Raw genomic sequence first — 20,138 nt, 5'->3', positions numbered from 1 at the left:
TAAAAATCGTTTTTATAACAATTTTAATTTTAATCACCACCCGTTGAATAATTTTGAAATAAAGAAAAATAACATACTAATATGTTGATTTCATCCAAGACGTAAACCCTTTTGAAAAAATGGGATGAAGTATTTCCTAAGACATTAATTTGATGCCTATATTTCTCTAACAATATCGACTATCGTTATACCATACAAAAATCGCTTCCTCTAGAAGCACTTCCAAACGCAATTAAAACTAATCTTTTTCTAATTAAAAATAAATCATGATTTTCACAATGCAACCAAAATTAATTGATTTTACCCAATTTTAAGCTACAAAAAATGCACATACATATACAGAAATCTTATCAATTAGCGAGATCCAATCGATCTTATCAAGATTGGACTATGTGTACTGATTAAGAATAATCAACAATGTATGTAAAAAAATGCAATAAAGTAAAGACAATGAGAGTTTTAAAGTGGTTCGACAGTTAACTCTAAAGTTATGTCACTGTTTTTGTATTTGTTGTGAGAGCTACATACAGTTCTTGTAAAATTCGTAACCCCTCCTTATCATTTGAAGGAGTTATATACAAAATTATCAAAGAAAATAACAAAATAAGGGGATTACAATGATATGAATCGCAATTTGATATTCTGCGATTGAGCGCTGTGATTGCATAGTGATCGCTGTTGATCCAGTTATTCCTTAATATCTGGGATCTGAAGTAATATGAGGATTGATTGATGGTTATATATATATATGTATTATTCTTTATTTCTTATAATTTTTCCTAGCTTACGGTCGGTCTTTATTATCTATAAATTTTTCCTAGCTTGCGGTCGGTCCGCAACCCCAGATACTGAAGGCGTCATTGGGGTGATCTCGTAATTCTACGGGTGGAGACCCCCAGATACAGAAGGCGTCATTGGGGTGATCTTGTAGTTCCTACGGGGTGGAGACAATGGGATCAATCCATGGATTTTCCTTCCTTTGTCGCATTTCCCTCATCAAGATTTAGCAAAAATAACGGAAAAAGAATTAAAAAAAAATTATAAAATTTATTTATTTACATACATATAGTTTACATTGCGGGGGCTTACCATGATCTGCGGCTGCTCCGGCCACGCCATAGAAGGGAAAGTGTGAAAGCTAAACCGAGAGAAGCGAAGCTGGCCTCAGCTAGAGCTCTCTGTTGAAACGATTCCAAACTTGCACTGCGTCCATGAATCCTTCACCATGTCTCCGATAATACTGTTTGAGCTTCTATCATTCGAACGTAACGCAGCTTCAGCCACCGCAGCCTCATCCTTCTCACCATTCTTACTATAAACATCCTCCTTTGGTTTCGCGGGCGCTGCCTCCCAGGCGAATCACCGGCAGCTTACGCCGCCGTCGCGGATTATTCTCCGGCGGCTTGCGGTTGCCGGCTTGGTCGGGGAGTCTGTGCCATGGTAATGGAAATTGTGAGGAGAGAAATGAGAAGATGTATTATAGGAGATTATTTTGGACGTGTCACGTCTATTCATATTTTTATTTATTATTTTAAACACACAAATGACGTGAAATGGTAATAATAAAATAAAAAAATATCAAAAATTTATATTAAAAAATAATATTATGTGTGAAATCCCTTAATTATAAATTTTTTATTTAATTATATCTAGATTATGTAAATTGGTGTAAAAGATATGGAAATTTATTTCCTAAATGAGGGTAATTTATTTTCTTAATTAACTTGGTACAACGTCTATTTTATATCCATTTTAGGAAGATAAATAAATTTTTTTCATTGTAGTAAATTGATTGATTATTATATAAATGTGAAATGTGTATATTTCAATAATTAATCTTAAGATTATGTTTAGTTATTAAGATTGAAGTTTGTGACATCTATAGTGCGAGAACTTTTAGGTTTGGTAAAAAAATTAATGAAGATTGAGAAACCCGCAATTGCTGTGCACCCATTAAATGATATAATTTAATTTAATTTTATGGCAGCATTATATTAAAAATCTTGAAAAAATCTGTTTAAAAATTTGTAAAATGTATATGCAACATCCAAAATCTGGATTATTATTCTAAGAGATTTTTTTAGATTAATTTAAAAGTAAACGGCTTTTCCCACCCAACAATTAGAGTTTGCACAGTCACTCATCTTAAGTCAAATTCTGACTACTAAAGATTTACAGTCTCCTCTTTTCAAAAGTCAAAGAATGAATCGAGTTACTCTTCGTCTGCCACTAAACGGAAAAGTATTTTTTTGGGTGAGAAAGTGAATTTTTAAAAGTCTATGGTGGAAAAGTAATTAAACCATTGTTTGCGTGGGAAAAGGTATTAACTCATTAATTTAATGAAATCTTATGACTGTTACGCATACAGTGACGTTTACATTTAACATTAAATTAATTAATTAATTTAATGTGTCATGTGTCATTTACTTAGCTAGCCTCTGTACATTGTGCAATGTGTCATGTTTCTTGATCACCGCACACAGATTCTCATAAAGCTAGCTACCCATGTGACGCATTTTAATTTATGACAAAAAAAAAAAAAAATTTCAATATTAATTAACCTTGTTTGAATACAAAAGTACCAAATGGTTATAGTTTATTCAAAACGGTGTACCGTTCCTAAAACGGTGTGACTGTTTGACTTAAATTTCAACGAAAAACTTCACAGGATTTTATTTTGGTGAACGTAAAGATTGGAAAGAACATCAAGACAAAGCACTTTGTTGGGTCGACACTGACACTAAGAGATGAAAGATAGAGGAGCAAATGGGATAGTAATCCTAGCCGTAAACAATGGATATTAGCGTTGTGCGTATCGACCCTACATGGTATATCTTGCTTGGGAGTACGTTCGCAAGAATGAAACTCAAAGGAATTGATGGAGGTCCACACAAGCGATGAGCATGTGGTTTAATTTGATCAAAGCAAAGAACCTTACTAGGATTGACATGTTGCAAATCCTCTTGAAAGGAGGTGTGCCTTCGAAAAACGAACACAGGTGGTGCATCGCTGTCGTCAACTCGTGTCGTAAGGTTTGGGTTAAGTCCTTATATCATTATATTTATTGACGGAATGACTACTTGGTGAGAGTATTAATTTTCCAAAATTAGAAATGTTTTCACACCAATCTAAAAGGGTGATAATGTAATAAACCCAGATAGTAACATACATGTTGTCATAACAGAACAAAATGTTGCATATAATGGCAACATGTTGTCCAATGTTAGGACTTGAAAGTCTAAACAAGTTGTTATATCCAAATTACCCAATCTCCCTAAATAACCCTTTAACCCATGATCACCTCATATCTCTTTGAACGTTATCTCTTTCCCAGTTGCCACCATGTCAATTGACGCTACCAAGGTCTCTGCCGCCGCCACCAGCCACCGTCGGCAGCTCGAACGAACTGGGTGCTGTGGCTCAAGTCGAAAACAACAACTTAGAACTCAAGAAGTGGACTCCTATTACTTTATGGGCTTGGGACATAGTTGTGGACAACTTCTATCTGCAGAAACCATATCATGGATCGCTGTAAGCTATTTTTCCTTTTTGTTTTCAATACAATTTAATCTCTCTCAGCCAAGAAATCAATCAATGATTATGTGTTTGTTTTTGGTTACAGGCATTGAGTGTCAAGCAATCAGCAAGCTGTCACCAGCGAAGAGTGCACAATTGCTTGGGGTAGACTGAAGGACCAAAACCTGAACGTTGATGAAATTTTGGCATCTGTTTACAGGTGGGGTTTGGTTTGATTGTTCATTTAGATATATCTAACATTGTTGCTGTGCATTTCGGCGGGTGTGTGCAACCATGCCTTCCACTTTCACTGCATTAGCCGATGGCTCAAGACTCGCCAAGTTTGCCCATTAGGTGTGTGTTAAGCAATTAAATGTAAAATTAAATCTTTATGCATTCTCAGTTATCTTTTTGTTTCTGCAGATAACAGTGAGTGAGTTTCAGAAGTATGGTGTCTAGAATCTGCAGGTTATGCTCAAAATAAACAAAAAAGGAAACGACGCCTGAGAGATTCGAACTCTCGCGGGGAAACCCCATGTACTTAGCAGGCACACGCTTACCACTCGGCCAAAGCGTCGTTGTTGAAGACTCTCTCTTTAATAGATATATATGTAGCTTGTGAGTTTATCTCTTTGTTTTCATAAATCATGCAAAAACTTGGATTACTGTTAGAAACTATAGATAACTCAACATTAATGTTTTTAACACCTTTTTAATGAAATTTATTTATTCAAGATAATTTACACTGCTCAGCACTAGAAATTTCGATTTCCCTCATCATGGTTGCCATTCTTGCCACTACATTGAAGAAGAAAAAGAAAAAAAAATACAAAAACCATTCTCGCCTATTTTTAATGTCAAGAGGGCTGAAAAGTTGCACATCCAATGCTCAATCCTGTACTTAAAAGAGTGAATCAGAATCAGAGCACCCCAAATACATGGAGTCCTTTGAGCCTTGGCTCTTCCATCTAACACAATGGGGCTCCTCACATGGTGAACTCCATTACTCCATCAATGGACCCAATTGTTGTGAGTTAACACCAACTCCACCCAACAAGCAACACTAGAGAATGTAACCTCATATGACAGAGCCTGCTTTTCTGCACTAAACATAAGCTTTTGAGGAGACACACTGACTGCAACATTTGGTGAGAACTTCACTTCAACCTCATACAGCATCAACTGAGTTGCCAACATTCTTCACCACTCTCTTGTATGTCCACACATCACTGTTAGACTCAAAGGAGAATATGATAGTTGAGGTCTCCTGGACTAGCCAATTTGCTTGACATGTACAGGGCTAACAGGCTCTCGAACGAAAACTAAATTCCTTAGCATCATACCCAATTGAGCAAAGGAATGAAACATAATCACTTCCATCATTTCATAACACCATCCTGGATTTAGAGCTCTATTAGGATCACATGGCGGCACACAGATAAACGGTGTGATTCTTTACCACTAGCAAGATCTTTATGTTTTCCCCTGAATTGTCCAGGTTATACGCAGTATGCCATCAGAGCAGATTTGATTGCAGCAGGTGACCAATTCGTATATGCCTTGCGGAGCAACGCAGCCAGTCCACTAACATGAGGGCAAGACATAGAGGTTCCTGAAATTATGTTGAAATCAACTCTTCTAGGATCATGTCTAGATCAGTTGGTCCATTGGAACCAGTCCAAGCAGCCAAGATTTGACACCGGGAGCAATGACGTCAGGCTTCAGATCTCTGGTGTCAAATGGTTGGACCCCGGCTGAGAAGGCTGCAACTTTTGGAGCAGGCGGCGAAGGACTAATCACTGTGCCATAGAACTTAATTGTAGCTGTTGAAAATTGACTCATTTGAGATAATCTCTAATCTTTTGCCTGCATTATTCACCCACCATTGTGGCTGGCTGGTAACGATGTGAATCTGCAATCAATTCTTCACCACTTTCATTAGTATTAGCCAAAATCATGCCCAATCCACCAGCAAGTTTCACAGCACTTCCTTTTTCAACTCTAGCATTCCCTCCTCTATAACAACAACAATTTTCCTTGAATTTTGAAGGCTGTAGACTTCCTATATAGCAATACCTGTTCCCACAATCACCGGCATCAACCAAAGGCAACTTAAATCAGGTAAAGCCTCACCAGATTACATGAAACACCACCGAGATCGTCCCGTCCTCAAGAATTGCATCAGCAGGGAACTCCCGATCAATCGTTGCACCCAACATTTAAATCCAAGCGCAATGTTCCAGCAGTGTACGTCCAGGACCAGAGTTCCCAGCTGAGCATGAAACAACAACACCATTTTGAACCGCCCCAATGCGCCAATGGCTATGGAGTCATGATCGTACTGAGGAGCAAACCGTAGCCCCAACAGATAAAGAAATCACATCAACACCATCAGCAATAGCTTGGTCCATCGCAGCAAGTATCAGAATCAAAACAACCAAATTTCCAACAAATTTTATATGCCGCATCCGAGCTTTTATAGCCATACCTCTTGCTTCACCGTAAGCATACTCATAAAACTCGCATTAGAAACCAAACCCCCTGCAGTTGAAGCGGTATGAGTTCCATGCCCCTCTGTATCTCTTGCTGATTTTGATTCCTTCGTTTCATCCATAGCCTCGCCAGAGAAGCCTCGTACCCCTTAAAAAAGCTCTTGCTCCAATAACTTCCCATTACAAGCCGAAGCAGGAAAGTCTGGAGCAGTTTCACAAATTCCTTTCCATCTCCAGGAACTTTTGCCAAGCCAAAATCCGAAAAACTCTCACGCTCAGGCCATATTCCAGTGTCCGAACTCCAACTATAACATCACCCGCGTAGTTTGAGTTCGGCCAGAGCCGGAGTCATCGGACAATCCAAGAAAGTGAGTGTAGCGTGTATGAAGCTGGCGAATTTCGTCAGGTGTTACCGAGAGAATTCCAGTGTTCCTCTCGCTTTGCGGCTTGGATGCGGTGAGATGACGGAGAAGCTTGATGGCTTTGCTGTAGTGTAGAGAAGCTTGGAAGAGTGGTGGGGAAGGAAGGAGGATTCGATGATGGAGGCGTACCAGTGGTGATGCAAGAACAGAGATGGCTTGTGGATTCTGCCACGTGGATAATGAGCTTGTGGATCGTCTAATGAAGGTGAGGCGGAGAGAAGAGTTGGGGTGACAAAGAGGAAGAGGAAGAAGAAGAAGGAGATGCCAGGGAGGTTTTCTGAATTCTTGTTTGGTTCCTAGAAATTGGAGAGACTAATATGTTTTGTTTTCAAGATAAAAGAGAAAAAATAGTGGTGGAATATTGGCCCATATAAATCCATCTCATCAATAACAAATAAATAAATAAATTGTCTTTTACCCCATTATTGTCATTAAGATATTCATGAAAATCTTTTTAAAAATAAATTAAAAATTAAACCTTATAATATGATTAAGAGATACCAAATTATTATTAATTACTGAGTGGTGTGCACTAAGACTACGTGAAAATATGATAAGAAGAATATTATTATTATTTTACTATTTGGGCTTTCTTTTCGGCCCATGAGTGAGGCTTTGAAAGGGTCAATGGTGGTGGACCTATCCAATCAAGTGTGTGTGGACCCTTTGAGATTTTTTGGCTTCTAAAAGGTCCCACATCCAAATTTTCTAAATAAAAATGATTTTAAATGAGAATTATGCTAAAATCATGTTATTCACATTTTCCTTTGAAAATAAATAAAGATAGATCCGGACATGGTATCTACCGTATTTTAATTAATAAAGAATTTGAGTAGAGCTCATAATGCATAACATAAACAGATTTGGGTAAACTAACTCTAAAACTAACTCAAAATAAGGAGTTCAACTAATATATACACCATAACAGTATATACTTGATATAATCACAAAGTAAAAAATATCTATTTTTATATGGTCTTTCGTAATTCTCCTTCTAATACATATTTACTTACCAAAATAATATAATAATAATAATAATATACAACTTCTAACGATTGTTTTAAAACCACATCGAGGGTAACTCACTTTGCTATCCAGTCACGTTAATCGGTCTACCCGTTTGAGACCGTTGGCTATAATTTTATTTTTAAATTACATATTAATCTCTTAAATTTTAATATATTACAAAAATTCACTTAAAAAAGTTTAATTATCCCTAAAATTTTATTTATTTCAAAATACCCAAAACTATTAAATTATCCCTAAACTTTTGAGATATCTCAAAACACCCTATAAATTAAAATTACCCCTCATAATTTTGAAATTACAAACCCCCCAGACAACTGACCGGAGAAGCTACAAGGCTCGGTCAGAACCGACCTGTCCGGTTTGGTTTTTTAAAATAGAGCTTCTATCACTCTCTCATGTTTTGGCGTTCATATCAGGATTAATACCAAATAATATGATCTAATACCATATATATATATATATATATAAAATATATATATAATATATGATTAGTTTATGTGATCAGTAATAAGGTACGAAATATGTACTCTTTTTTTTTTTTATACAAACTCTTAATCATGATCCGGTGATTCGAAGCGGTAATTATTGCTACAAATAACCCATTCATTTTGAAGAATGGTACTGCAAAGGCTCTTGCTGTTGTTGATATTTTGATAGGGAAGATTGGTAGGATGCATGTGGTCCATGAAAGGATAAGCGTAGTTGCGTCATGGATACATTAATTTAGTCATTATTTATAGGCAAAACGACAGACCAAATGGGCTATGGTGATTCTGATTTCATATTATATTACAAGCTTTTAGAGGAAGAATTTCCATCCATCTTTTTTCATGCCAACCAGCCACATCTTAAGAGGCCCATTTCATAACTTTTCTTGTCCATTTGATATATAAAATGTCCACTTCATATATGAAACGTGTAAATAATCTCATCCTATTTAAGACCTAACTATGAGTTTATAGTGATGGCAGAGACAGAGCTAGGAAATTTATTCTAGGATAGTCGAAATGTATGTTAAATGAATGATCAGGCCAAAATGGAGAAAACTGAATTTCATCCTATGAAATTGATAAATTTTCACCTAATTTTTGAAATTTTTTGTGGGTTTAGGATAGCCATGGCTTGAATATAGCTTTGCCTTTATTGATGATTATAATAAAAACTATAAAAACAAGAAATTCAATTTTTATTATTTTCTAACCATTAATCACAATCTTATATTTTATTTAGGTGAAGTTAATCTCGTTCCCGGAATTCTTCGTTATATATCTTTAGTTGATGTGCACCATCCTTAAAATGATAGATTTCGTTCACTCGAAACTATACCAAACGAAACCTTCACTTAAAACATGTCTATTACAATTATTTGATGTAAAACCTCTAGAATACTGGAGCCAAAGACTCTCCAAGAAGCAAGAAGATTGAAGATATCAAAGGTTGTGTTTGTTTTATTATTTTAAGTTGGATTAATATTATGAGGTAGGATTTGAAAATTAACAAAAACACCTCTTAGGTTTGTTAATTTTGCTAAACCCCCCTTATAATAAAAAGTTTAGAAACTGACAAAAGCACATTCACCCACCCACATTCGTAGATTCCGGCCCACCCACATTTGTAGATTCCGGCCACCACTGTCGGAAGGTGACCAAAATTTGTCATAATGGCGCACTACCGACTAGATTTGGCTGGTAGTGTGTCGATCTAGCCTTTTTTGGCCAGATCCATGGTAGATCTGGCTTGAAAAGGCCATATCGACGCACGAGCAACCAGATTCAATAGATAATGTGCTATTACGACAGATTCCGATCACCTTCTAGCAGTGGTGATCGGAATCTGCAAATGTATGTGGATGGGGGTGTTTTTATCAATTTACAAACTTTTTTTGTTAGAGGTGTTTAGTTAAATTAACAAACCTAAGAGGTTTAAAAATAGCTGAATAATTTAGAATTGAATTTTGAGAATACGAAAATAAACATGTATTTTGAGTAGGATCAGAGAAAAAAGTAGAACAAACAGGCCCAAAGTGTTGAATGCAACAGCTAAAAAACCTGTACAAGCCATAATTCAATCAAGCATGCAAACCATATTTTGCAGAAATAAACCCTTGTTCATACACCTTAAATTTCGGGGTAACCATGAGTTTTTGACAATTTGGCCCTTGAAGAGAGTTTGTCAACTCTTTATGAAGCACATTGGAATGGTTATGGATGGATGTTACACTAATTTGTTTGATGATCATAAAACAATAACAATATCGATCAACCAAGAGCATAAGCATAAAGCACACAAGAAGATACATGGTTCGGCTAAAAATACTTTTAGCCTACATCCATGGGACCTGGTCCAGATCGAAGCTAATCCACTATAATACAAACCATTACAAGACAATCCAGAGTTGAATTTAGATACAACAAAGTAAAACTCCCTGTTCTACGATACACTAAACTTCACCCTCTGATATTTTTAAGGTCCTGTCACGATGAACTTCCTCCAAGAATCCTCCTGGACAGCTTGAGCTCCCCTCAAGCTTCAATGGTTGAAGCTTCCTTTCAACTCCTTGGCTTAACTCCCTTTAAGCTCATAAATGAAGGAACCAAGTTCCTACACTCAAAAATCAACAAAGTGATTGATAAAGATAAATCACAAACAAAGAGAACCTAATCAAAATGAACTCTAAAAAATTCAAAGCTTCAATGGAAGAACAATATATTAGGTCTAAAAGAAATGCAAGGAAGAAGATGATCAATTATATCCTTGCACTTTTTCATCTCCACCGTACAAGCCACTTTTCAATAAGGAGCCTTGGATCACTCCTTTGAAAGAGTGGCACTTGTAAAGGACAAAGCAATGCAAATATCGTACATAAAAATAAAACTTGATAATCAAGAAAGAAAAGTGCCACCTATACTAGGAAACGAAATGCTTGCAAATAAAAGAAATGTGCCCACATATTTTGTTCAATCACAATTAAAGAAAACAAAGAATATGTGTGCACATTCACAGGATATTACTGCATGTGCAAACTAACAAAGAGTTCACGATTGTGCTTAAGTACAAACACGTACACAAAGTGCATACGTCGACAATAAGACTTTACAATCCTCCATGAAAAATATTCTTTAGATGGAATTTGATCCCCTCTTTACTCAATAAAGCCAAAAGATATACCAAATAACTTAACATGAGGTAGCATGTGTGGGTTATCATTTTATACACCTCTTACGATTGATTAAAGAGGTCGATTAATCTAAGCACACCTAGAATTTTGCGGAAACTATTAGAAACTCTCTTATAATTATTGAAATCCCCTTAATCTTGAATGGATTTTCAATAATTAAGAAGGGATTATATAATATGGGTTTTTGATGGTTTTCAAAAAACTTGGAGGCTTATATTAGAGAGAATGACATTTTCCCACCAAAGTTGGCAACACATTTCCCACCCATAAATTTAAAAATATGTTCTCACCCATCGTTAAAATTTAGAGTTAGTTTTAACAGTTTACTAAAAGGGCATTCTCCTTGACATAATATATTATAGGTTTAAATTACTCACCCCTTAATTACAAATCATAACATTACCTTCACTAACTGGAATTAGCCATTAAACTCCTATCTTCAAATTCTAAAATTGAAAAAAAAAAAAAAAATCGCACCTAACTGGTGCAATCATCGGAATCACACCCACCAAGTATGATTGTCGGAATCAACTCGGCCAGGTCGATTCGACCTAAATCACAACCGGCCTAATGGGATTGACCTGAATCACAATGGCCTAATGGATTCGGTAGAATTGCAACCGCTTGTGCGGTTTGATTGAATTGATAATATTTAAACACTTTGATGATTTATAAGATTAATTTTTTGATGATTTATGAAAAATGTGAATCATTTCCAATCAAAGATCTCACATAGGTAAATGAAATAACTCTATTAAATCTAAAAAAACACAATACATTCAAAAATATCAAGATAAAATATGAGATAGAGGATTTTAAATTAAACAGATAAGAGAGTTAATTAAATATTTGACATGCGAAGCAAAAAAGAAATTATTTATAGTTTAATGCTTGTCTTGTTCGTCATTCAAAGATGCTTTGTTAAATTATTAATTAATTAAAAGAACTGTTAATATATCAGGATTAGAAACAAAAAAAAGAAATGAAAACGAAATTTCTGGCCCTTCCTTGAAGCTGTAGCTTGTCATTTGAATGGAATTTGTTACATATGTAAGGCTTTTCCTTGCTCTCTACAAGCGTAAGTTACCCTTTAAAAATACATTTGAGAAGAAACGGGTAGAAATTTTCTTCAAAAAATAAAGAGAGTCGACAAAACGCATCTCACAAATGATTTCCTTTATAGGGTTATGACGTATGAATGGAGGAATACCGTTCTTGGATGGACCGGAGTTGCTTGGATGAGGAACAACCATTCCTATGGAAGTGTTCTTATACAGTGAACGACCATTCATCTCTAAGGAACGATCGTCATGTCTATTATAGTAAACATATGAATTAAGCATTTTCCTAGTGAAGTAGATTTGGAGTGAATTCTATATCCAAACCCATGATTGTAGCATATAAGTTTTCATATAAACGAGGTTAATTAGTCAGCACCGCTAAATAGATAGAGGTACTGCAATCAAATGTAACATTGCAAAGATTTGAAATTGTCTTTGAATAAAGGGTGACAATTTTGGTAAGATAATTAACTATTTTAAACTGAGAATTGTTGGAGTCACACACGTCTAGGTAGCTCAAGTACTGGTTTATATGAGGATAATCCTCTTATTCAAAGGCCTTATTGGTGAGGAGTCAAGACTACTCAAATTCTACTAGTATCAGAGCTCAGTTCAATTGAGTGAGTGTTGACTAGTAATAGGAGTTTGAGCGACAACCACCTCAATAAAATATGACTTAACATTAGGGCTTGACCGTAGGGGGAGTGTTGGGTCAACAATATATACACTTCAAGCCTGCTGTTTAAAAAGGGTAAACCCCACTACAAAGCTTATTGATGAGGAGTCAGACTCATCTCAAATTCTATCAAGAATTATAATAAAAGGGTCAATTGTACAACAAAATATATCACCGTTTATTCAAACATTTAATTTTAGGAGCTAACCCGATAAGATACATATGTATAAATTTATCGACTATCTAAAAATCGTATTATATATCAAATATTTAATTTATTAATCACCACCCTGTGAATAATTTTGAAAATAAATGAAGAAATAACAATACGTAATGTTGATTTCATCCAAGACGTAAACCCTTTTGAAAAAATGGGATGAAGTATTTCCTAAGAAGCATTAATTTGATGCCTATATTTCTCTAACAATATCGAATATCGTTATACCATACAAAAATCGCTCCTTAGAAGCACTTTCCAAACGCAATTAAAACTTAATCTCTTTTCTAATTAAAAATAATCATGATTTTGTCACAATGCAACCAAAATTAATCTGATTTTACCCATTTTAAGCTACAAAAAATGCACATACATATACAGAAAATGTATCAATTAGCGAGATCCAATCGATCTTATCAGATAGACTAAGTGGTACGTGATTAAGAATAATCACAATGTATGTAAAAAATGCAATAAAGTAAAGAATGAGAGTTTTAAGTGGTTTGACGAAGTTAACTCTAAAGTTATGTCTATTTTTGTAGTTTGTGAGAGCTTACAATACAATTCTATGTAAATTCGTAACCCCTTCCTTATCATTTGAGAGAGTTTATATACAATTATACAAAGAAAATACAAAATTAAGGAGTTACAATGATATGAATGCAATTTGATATTCGCGATTGGACTGTGATTGCGTGATCTGTTGATCAGTTATTCCATATATCTGGACTGAAGTAATTGAGGATTGATTGAATGGATTAATAATATATATTATATATTCTTTTATTATATTATAAATTTTTACTAGCTTGCGGTCGGTCCGCAACCCCAGATACGAAGGCGTCATTGGGGTGACTGTATTCTAGGGGTGGAGACCCCAGACAGAAGGCGTCATGGGGTGATCTGTAGTTCCTACGGGTGAGACATGGGATCAATCCATGGATTTTCCTTCCTTTGTCGCATTTCGCCTCATCAAGATTTAGCAAAATAAAACGGAAAAAGAAATTAAAAAAAAAATTATAAAATTATTATTTACATACATATAGTTTACATTGCGGGGGCTTTACCATGATCTGCGGCTGCTCCGGCCACCGCCATGAAGGGAAAGTGGTGAAAGCTAAACCGAGAGAAGCGAAGCTGGCCTCAGCTAGAGCTCTCTGTTGAACGATTCCAAACTTGCACTTGCGTCCATGAAATCCTTCACCATGTCTCGATAATATGTTTGAGCTTCTTTATCATTCGAAGTAACGCAGCTTCAGCCACCGCAGCCTCATCCTTCTCACCATTCTTACTTAAACATCCCCTTTGGCTGTCGTGGCGCTGCCTCCCAGGCGAATCACCGGCAGCTTACGCCGCCGTCGCAGGATTATCTCGGCGGCTTGCGGTTGCCGGCTTGGTTGGAGTCTTGTGCCATGGTAATGAGAATTGGGAGGAGAGAAAGTGAGATGATGTATTTATAGGAGATTATTTTGGAGTGTCACGTCTAATTCATTATTTATTTAATTATTTTAAACACACAAATACTGATATGGTAAATAATAAAATAAAAAAAATTACAAAAATAAAAATATATTATGTGTGAAATCCCTTAAATTATAAATTTTTTATTTAATATATATATAATAAGATATGTAAGAATTGTGGTAAAAGATATGGAAAATATTTCAAATGAGGGTAATTTATTTTCTTAATTAATTGGTACAACGCTATTTTCTATTATATTGGAAGAAAATAAATTTATTCATTGTAGTAAATTGATTGATTATTAATAATAAATGGGAAATGTGTTATTTCATAATTAATCTTAGATAGGTTTAGTAATTAAGATTGAAGTTTGTGACATCTATGAGTGGAGAACTTTTAGGTTTGTTAAAAAATTAATTAAGAAGATTGATGAAACCTTTTAATTTAATTTTATGGCAGCATATATAAAAATACTTGAAAAAATCTGTTTAAATTATGTAAAATGTATATGAACATTCCAAAATCTGGATATTATTATCTAGAGATTTTTTGATTAATTATTTAAAGTAAACGGCTTTTTTCACCAAATGTCGAGCATCTCCAAAGAATATAGGTTTGCATATACCATCTTAAGTCAAATTCTACTACCAAAAGATACAGCTATCTCTTCAAAAACTCTAAAAGAATGACTGAGTTTCTCCGTCTGCCATAAACGGAAATGTATTTTTTTGGGTGAGAAAGTGATATTTTAAAAGTATGGGGGAAAAGTAATTAAACCATGTTTGCGTGGGAAAAGGTATTAACTCATTAATTTAATGAAATCTTATGACTGTTACGCATCAGTGACGTTTACATTTAACATTAAATAATTAATTAATTTAATGTGTCATGTGTCATTTACTTAGCTAGCCTTGTACATTTGTCAATGTGTCATGTTTCTTGATCACCGCACAAGATTCTCATAAAGCTAGCTACCCATGTGACGCATTTTAATTTATGACAAAAAAAAAAAAAAAATAATTTCTATAATTAACCTAGTTTAAACAGTACCAATGGTTTAGTTTATCAAAACGGTACGTTCCTAAAACGGTTGACTGTTTGACTTAAATTTCAACGAAAACTATCAAGGTTTTTTTGGTGATATGCGTAAAGATTGGAAGAACACCAAAGACAAAAGACTTTGTTGGGTCGACACTGACACTAGAGAGGAAGATAGAGGGCAAAAGGGATAGAATCCTAGCGTAAACAATGGATATAGGCTTGTGCGTATTGCATGACATGTATAGTGATTATATCTCTTGGGAGTACGTTCGCAAGAATGAAATCAAAGGAATTGATGGGAGCCACACAAGGATGAAGTATGGTAATTGATGCAAAGCAAAGAAACTTACTAGGGATTGACATGCTTAGAATCCTCTTGAAAGAGAGGTGTGCCTTTGAAAAACGACATAGGTGGTGCATCGCTGTCGTCAACTCGTGTCGTAAGGTATTGGGTAAGTCCTTATATCATATATTTAATTGACGGAATGGCTACTTGGGTGAGAGTATTAATTTTCCAAAATTAAGGAAATGTTTTCACACCAAATCTAAAAGGGTGATAATGTAATAAACCCAGATAGAAACATACATGTTGTCATAACAGAAACAAAGTTGTCATAATATGGCAACATTTGTCAGTTGTAGGACTTGAAAAGTCTAAACAAGTTGTTATATTCAAATTACCCAAATCCCTAAAATAACCCTTTTAACCCATGATCACTCATAATCTCTTTGAACGTTTATCTCTTCACGTTGCCACCATGTCAATTGACGTACCAAGGTCTTGCCGCCGCCACCGAGCCACCGCGGCAGCTCGAACGAATGGGGTGCTGTGGCTCAAGTCGAAAACACAAACGTTAGAACTCAAGAAGTGGACTCCTATTACTTATGGGCTTGGGACATGTTGTGGACAACTGTGCTATGCAGAAACCATATCATGGATCGCTGTAAGTAATTTTCCTTTTGTTTTCAATAAATTAAATCTCTCTCAGCCAAGAAATCAATCAATGAGTTATTGTTTGTTTTGGTTACAGGCATTGAGTGTCAAGCGAATCAGCAAACTGTCACCAGCGAAGAGTGCACAATGCTTGGGGTGAGACGAAAGGACAAAACCTGAACGTTTGATGAGAATTTTGGCATCTGTTTACAGGTGGGGGTTTGGTGTTGGTTCATTTAGATAATCTAACATTGTGTGTTGCATTTGGGGTTGTGCAACCATGCCTTCCACTTTCACTGCATTAGCCGATGGCTCAAGAATCGCCAGTTTGCCCATTAGGTTGTGTGTTAAGCAATTAAATGTAAATATAATCTTATTGCATTTTTCTCAGTTATCTTTTGTTTCTGCAGATAACAGTGATGATGGTTCAGAAGTATGGTGTCTAGAATCTGCAGGTTATGCTCAAAATAAAAAACAAAAAGGAAACGACGCCTGAGAGATTCGAACTCTCGCGGGAAACCCCATGTACTTAGAGCACACGCGCTAACCACTCGGCCCAAGCGCGTTGTTGAAGACTCTTCTGTATAGATAATATATAGCTTGTGAGTTTATCCTCTTGTTTTCATAAATCATGCAAAAACTTGGATACTTAGAACATGATAAACTCAACATTAATGTTTTTACACACTTTTAATGAAAATTTATTTATTCAAGATAATTTACACTGCTCAGCACTAGAAATTTCAGATTTCCCTCATCATGGTTGCCATTCTTGGCCATACATTGAAGAAGAAAAGAAAAAAATACAAAACCATTCTCGCTATTTTATATCACAAGGGGCTGAAAAGTTGCACATCCAATGCTCAATCCTGTACTTAAAAGAGTGAATCAGAATTCAGAGCACCCCAAATACATGGAGTCCTTTGAGCCTTGGCTCTTCCATCTAACAATGGGGCTCCTCACATGGTGAACTCCATTACTCCATTCAATGGACCCAATTGTTGTGAGTTAACACCAACTCCACCAAAGCAACACTAGAGATGTAACCTCATATGACAAGCCTGCTTTTCTGCACTAAACAAAGCTTTTGAGGAGACACACTGACTGCAACATTTGGTGGAGACTTCACTTCAACCTCATAAACAGCATCAACTGAGTTGCCAACATTCTTCACCACTCTCTTGTATGTCACAACATCACTGTTAGACTCAAAAAGACCGAGAATGATGGATATGAGGTCTCCTGGACTAGCCAATTTGCTTGAACATGTATCAGGGCTAACGGCTCTCGAACGAAAACTGAAATTCTTAGCATCATACCAATTGAGCAAGGAATGAAACATACTTCACCATCAATTTCAAAACAATCCTGGATTTAGAGCTCTATTAGGATCAACATGGCCGCACCAGGATAAACGGTGTGATTCTTACCACTAGAAGATCTTTAATGTTTTCCCCTGAATGTCCAGGTTATACGCAGTAGTCATCAGAGCAATTTGATTGCAGCAGGTGACCAATGGATATGCCTTGCGGAGCAACGCAGCCAGTCACAACATGAGGGCAAGACATAGAGGTTCCTGAAATTATGTTGAAATCAACTCTCTAGGATCAATGTCTAGATCAGTTGGTCCATGGAACCAGTCCAAGCAGCCAAGTATTGACACCGAGCAATGACTCAGGCTTCAGAATCTCTGGTGTCAAATGGTTGGACCCCGGCTTGAGAAGGCTGCAACTTTTGGAGCAGGCGGCGAAGGACTAATCACTGTGCCATAGAACTTAATTGTAGCTGTTGGAAATTGACTCCATTTGAGATAATCTCTAATCTTTTGCCTGCAATTTCACCACCATTGGCTGGTACAAGATGTGAATCTGCAATCAATTCTTCACCACTTTCATTAGTATTAGCCAAATCAGCCCAATCCACCAGCAAGTTTCACAGCACTTCCTTTTTCAACTCTAGCATTCCCTCCCTATAACAAACAACAACCCTTGAATTTTGAAGGTGTAGACTTCCTATATAGCAATACCTGTTCCACAATCACCGGCTCAACCAAAGGCAACTTAAATCAGGTAAAGCCTCACCAGAGTACAATGAAACACCACCGAGAATCGTCCCGTCTCCAAGAATGCATCAGCAGGGAACTCCCGATCAATCGTTGAAGCACCAACAGTTAAAATCCAAGGCGCAATGTTCAGCAGTGTACGGTCCAGGACCAGAGTTCCCAGCTGAGCATGAAACAACAACACCATTTGAACCGCCCCAAATGCGCCAATGGCTATGGAGTCATGATCGTACTGAGGAGAAAACCGGTAGCCCCAACAGATAAAGAAATCACATCACACCCGTCAGCAATAGCTTGGTCCATCGCAGCAAGTATATCAGAATAAAACAACCAATTTCCAACAAATTTTATATGCCGCAATCCGAGCTTTTATAGCCATACCTCTTGCTTCACCGTAAGCATACTCATAAAAACTCGCATTAGAAACCAAACCCCTGCTGCAGTTGAAGCGGTATGAGTTCCATGCCCCTCTGTATCTCTTGCTGTTTTGATCCTTCGTTTCATCCATAGGCCTCGCCAGAGAAGCCTCGTACCCCTTAAAAAAAGCTCTTGCTCCAATAATCTTCCCATTACAAGCCGAAGCAGGAAAGTCTGGAGCAGTTTCACAAATTCCTTCCATCTCCCAGGAACTTTTGCCAAGCCAAAATCCGAAAAACTCTCACGTCAGGCCATATTCCGTGTCCAGAACTCCAACTATAACATCATCCGCGTAGTTTGAGTTCGGCCAGAGCCGGAGTCATCGGACAATCCAAGAAAGGATGGGTACGCGTGGTATGAAGCTGGCGAATTTCGTCAGGTTTTACCGAGAGAATTCCAGGATGTTCCTTCAGCTTTGCGGCTGGAAGCGGTGAGATGACGGAGAAGCCATTGATGGCTTTGCTGTATGGTAGAGGAGCTTGGAAGAGTGGTGGGGAGAGGAAGGGAGGGATTCGATGATGGAGGCGTACCAGGTGATGGCAGGAGAACAGAGATGGCTTGTGGGATTCTGCCACGGGATAATGAGACTTGGGATGTCTAATGAAGGGAGGCGGAGAGAAGAGTTGGGGTGACAAAGAGGAAGAGGAAGAAGAAGAAGGAGATGGCCATGAGAGGTTTTCTGAATTCTGTTTGGTTCCTGAGAAATTGGAGAGACTAATAATGTTTTGTTTTCAAGATAAAAGAGAAAAAATAGTGGTGGAATATGGACCATATAAATCCATCTCATCAAATAACAAATAAATAAATAAAATTTTTTTACCCCATTATTGTCATTAATGATATTCATGAAATCTTTTTCAAAATTAAATTAAAAAAAACTATTATATATGATTAAGAGATAAACAAAGTTAATTATTATATGTGTTGCCTAAGAAGTGAATATGATATATTATAATTTACTATTGGGCTTTCTTTCGGCCCATGAGTGAGGCTTTGAGAAGGGTCAATGGTGGGGGTACCATCCAATCAAGTGGGTGTGGGACCCTTTGAGATTTTTGGCTTCTAAAGGTCCCACATCAAATTTTCTAAATAAAAATTGATTTAAATGAGAATTAGTCTAAAATCATGTATTCACATTTTCCCTTTGAAAATAAATAAAGATAGATCCGACATGGTATCTACCTATTATTAATAAAACGAATTGAGTAGAACTCATCAGTCATAACATAAACAGATTTGGGTAGAACTAACTCTGAAAACTAACTCACAATAAAGGAGTTCAACTAATATATACACCATAACAGTATACAATTAATGATAATCACAAAGAAAAAAATGGTATCTATTTTTTTAGGTCTTTCGAAATTCTCTTTTTCTAAATATTTACTTACCAAATAATATAATATAATAATAATAACAACTTCTAACATTGTTTTAAAACCACAGTAGGGTAACTCATTTGCTATCCGAGTCACGAGTTAATCGTCCAATCGTTTGGATCGTAACGTTGCTATAATTTTATTTTTAAAAATTACATATTAATCTTTTAAATTTTAATATATTACAAAAATTCACTAAAAAAGTTCAATTAATCCCTAAATTTTTATTTATTTCAAAATATCCAAAAAT

The 20,138-nt window shown here is 36.2% G+C and overlaps 1 non-coding gene and 2 pseudogenes across 1 annotated transcript; all 3 read right to left on the bottom strand.

Annotated features, from left to right (window-relative positions):
- Window positions 1–4,013: 4,013 nt before the first annotated feature.
- TRNAS-GCU lies at window positions 4,014–4,093 on the bottom strand. Its single transcript has one exon. It is a non-coding gene; the product is annotated as a tRNA-Ser (tRNA).
- A 434-nt stretch (window positions 4,094–4,527) lies between these two features.
- LOC116120343 lies at window positions 4,528–16,366 on the bottom strand (annotated as a pseudogene).
- Window positions 16,367–16,881: 515 nt separating this feature from the next.
- LOC116120342 lies at window positions 16,882–19,334 on the bottom strand (annotated as a pseudogene).
- Between the last annotated feature and the right edge of the window lie 804 nt (window positions 19,335–20,138).

Source organism: Pistacia vera, unplaced genomic scaffold (assembly GCF_008641045.1).
Source record: "Pistacia vera cultivar Batoury unplaced genomic scaffold, PisVer_v2 Contig93, whole genome shotgun sequence".
Lineage (NCBI taxonomy): Eukaryota > Viridiplantae > Streptophyta > Magnoliopsida > Sapindales > Anacardiaceae > Pistacia > Pistacia vera.
The sequence above is the reverse complement of the archived record's forward strand: the minus strand, read 5'-3'. Positions and strand labels throughout refer to the sequence as shown.